The 3,265-nt window shown below is 38.5% G+C and overlaps 1 long non-coding RNA gene across 1 annotated transcript; it reads right to left on the reverse strand.

The window, feature by feature from the left end:
* Nucleotides 1-446: 446 nt before the first annotated feature.
* LOC107182376 lies at nucleotides 447-2,669 on the reverse strand. The gene is made up of 3 exons (XR_001513100.1): nucleotides 2,357-2,669; nucleotides 1,154-1,821; nucleotides 447-577 (listed from the first exon to the last, which is right to left on the reverse strand). It is a non-coding gene; the product is annotated as an uncharacterized LOC107182376 (long non-coding RNA).
* Between the last annotated feature and the right edge of the window lie 596 nt (nucleotides 2,670-3,265).

A 3,265-nucleotide genomic window follows, 5' to 3' on the forward strand; every position in this document is an offset into this window, starting at 1 on the left:
ACCTCATGATGAGACTGTCATACCTCAGAGGGCAGGTAGGGGAGGGTGGGGAAAGGGGGAGAGATCAACCAAAGGACTTGTATGCATGCATATAAGCCTAACCAATGGACACAGACACCAGGGGGGTGAGGGCATGAGTGGGTGATTGGGGGAGGAATGGGGGAATAAGCACACATATGTAATACCTTAATCAATAAAGAAAAAATGAAACTCATACAATTTAATAGAAAAAAAAAAACACATAACAATATGCATTTACATTTTCCACTATGCAAAGCACAGCACTACAAATGCAAAATACAAAAGAAATGAGAAATGGGACCGCACTGTGTAATATTCTCTTGTGTGAGCACACTAGCAGGATAGAGAAACTTCATGCCTAACAGAATATCCTCTGACTTTTACAAACAATTTCTAAAATAGAGAGGAAAATGTTTCTACTTACTTGTAAAATTGAGTTCTTCTTCCTTCATTTTCTCTATTTTCAGCCCTCTTTATATACTACTTCCCATCAGGTGGTGCGGGGGGAATGGAAACAGGCTGGGTAGTTCAGTTGGTTGGAGCGTCATCTGATGCACTGAGGTTGCAGGTTTGATGCAGGTTGGAGCACATACGAGATTTAATCAGGAAATGCATGGATAAGTGGAACAACAGATTGATGTTTCTCTCTCTCTTCCTCTTACCGCCCCCAATCACTAAAATCAATAAATTAAAAAGAAGGAATGTAGGTGAAGTGTGTGAATTGAATATTTTATTGTTAAGTATTAGTATTGAAAAGAACATGGCAAGTCACCCTTGACTTGAATGTATACACAAAGTCAGAAATCCCTTAAATAACCAAACTCTCCCTGAAGAATATTTACAATAAACATTGTGTAAGGTTATAACTTTAGTGATAAGACAATTAGCAATATTAGCAGTGTATCACTCCCAAACCTTTCAAACAGCTGACTCATCATTACATAATGCTCACATGTATGACCTCTCCCAGAAATTGTTTGAATTCATAAGAAAGAGTAGCTAAGTTTTTCTATTTAGTGTATCTGTGTAGACAAGAAATTCTCAATTAATCAAATTTCAATATTGGTATAGAATCTTATAATGCAAAAATAAAACAAACTTTTCACACACACACACACACACACACACACACACAGATAAAATCAGGAGTTCAGTTCTTAGCAACCCAAAAGTCCCGAGTCCCGAGATAGAGGAGTCTGGAGTAGGTGACAACACAGGCTGTTGCCTCTATAAGCCTAGGTTGTATGCAGGGTCAGGTTATCTAGCCTCTCTGGGCTTCCGTTTCCTCATCTGTAAAGGAACATTGTCCCTACCTGAAACTGACACATTTTAACTATTTAACAACAGTATCTGCACATTATAAGTTATTAATATGTTAGTTATTATTTGCATTATTTGATAATGACCTGAATTAAAGAAACCAGAGATATTGATAAATGAAATTTAAAACCAACAAAATGAATGGAGCTGAGGACTCACATATCACTGCACTTGCCTTTACATTTCTGGTGCGTGTCTATTGCAGATGAGGACCCCACAATCCTGTTTTGGCCTCAGATGACACACTATCTTGTCCTTGTCCAGTTGTTTTATCTCAGCAGATTTCAGTGTGACATGTGCACTGTCAGGGACACAGAACCCTGTCTTCTCAATACCATGTCCAGCGATCCCCTCAGAAAGGCAGATACAGATGACGACATCATTTTTTACCTTCATCCCACCTCTTATCCAGTCTTAGTTTCTTTGCTTGCTACCAAGCTCCCAGATTTGTCCTAGATTCAAGTCTTCAGACCTCTTCCCCTAAAAGGAATAATAAGCACTGACTCGTTTCTTCACTAACGGAATTAAGTAATTGTCACCCCACCCATTTTTTAAAAATAGTAGATTATTTTCTCTCCTTCCATAGCATCATTTCTTAGCTAATCTAATTGACTCATCATTACCCTGTCCATTTACTTATAATAGGAAATTGTTTCTTTCTTCTTCCTTTCTAATTCTAAATGGAAACCAATTGACAGTAACTTATGATTCTTTCTTTCCTCTGTCCTCATCTAATTTGGAGCATCTTCAATTGAATGTCAACAACCATCAGAAAAATTGCTCCCTTCTTTGTCTTCCCTAAATATACCTGGGGCATGAGTAGTGGGGGAGGATTTCTGGAGGAGCGGGCACAGATGCCAACTTGGAAAGCTGACTTTTCATTGATATGACAAACACTCTGCTTTCTTATCAATATTATAAATCAAATAAAAATGCAATTTTCTACATAAAACAAAACTCCCCCAAAATGGGCTATTATCATAGATGATTATTTGTGTTCATCTATCTTCCTTACCAATGGGCATCATCTAATCCACTGAGGGCCTGAATGCAACAAAAAGGTGGGAGAAAGGTCAATTTGCCTTCGGTTTGAGTTGGGACATCCATTTTTGTCCTCAGACATTGGTGCTTTTAGTCCTGGGGCTTTCAGGCAGAGAGCAGGACTGACACCACCAGGCTCCCCAACCCACACTCTCACTCACAGGCCTTCAGACTGGAGCTGAATTACACCACAGGCTTTCCTGGTTCTCCAGCTTGGATATGGCAGATTGTGGAACTTCTTGGCCTCCATCAACAGCATGAGCCAATTCCTATAATAAATATAAATTTTCTATTTGTTCTGTTTCTCTGGAGAACCCTAACACACTGAATGACAGAATGGACAAGCAGAAAATTTAGTCTCAGATGAGATACTCCTGAAAATATTCTGGCCTTGGAGACACACAAACAAGTGTGTGCAGCTTGGGAGATTAGAGTCAAATACACGCAGGCCCTGGTCATGTAGAACTGTGCTCCACAGAAGCACAGAGGAAAGTGCTGAGGCCACCACAATCCTTTCATGAAAATACCACTTCGTGAATGGCTCATCCGGAGTACAATTCCAGTAATAGTTCTACCTTGATTTGTTTTGTGATCTTAAATAATTTATTATCTTCTGTCATTCTACTTCATTTTCTACATCTATAATAGGACATTTTATCAAGGTGCCATACAGTCACCTTAGCTAAATATGCTGTTGCTGATGAAAATAAGTGTTAATGTGCCGCTTGCTTGGAAATATATTTTGTGAGAAAAAACTCAAAAGTATTTTTTAAAACAGGATTATTCCTAAAACAAATGACAATTAAATGCAAGTGCATGAGCAGAGCATAAAGTGCTGACAGCTTACATTTATAGAAATTCAATACTTCTAAGTAATTCCTGT

This window comes from Myotis davidii, unplaced genomic scaffold (genome assembly GCF_000327345.1).
Source record: "Myotis davidii unplaced genomic scaffold, ASM32734v1 scaffold456, whole genome shotgun sequence".
Taxonomy (NCBI): Eukaryota; Metazoa; Chordata; class Mammalia; order Chiroptera; family Vespertilionidae; genus Myotis; species Myotis davidii.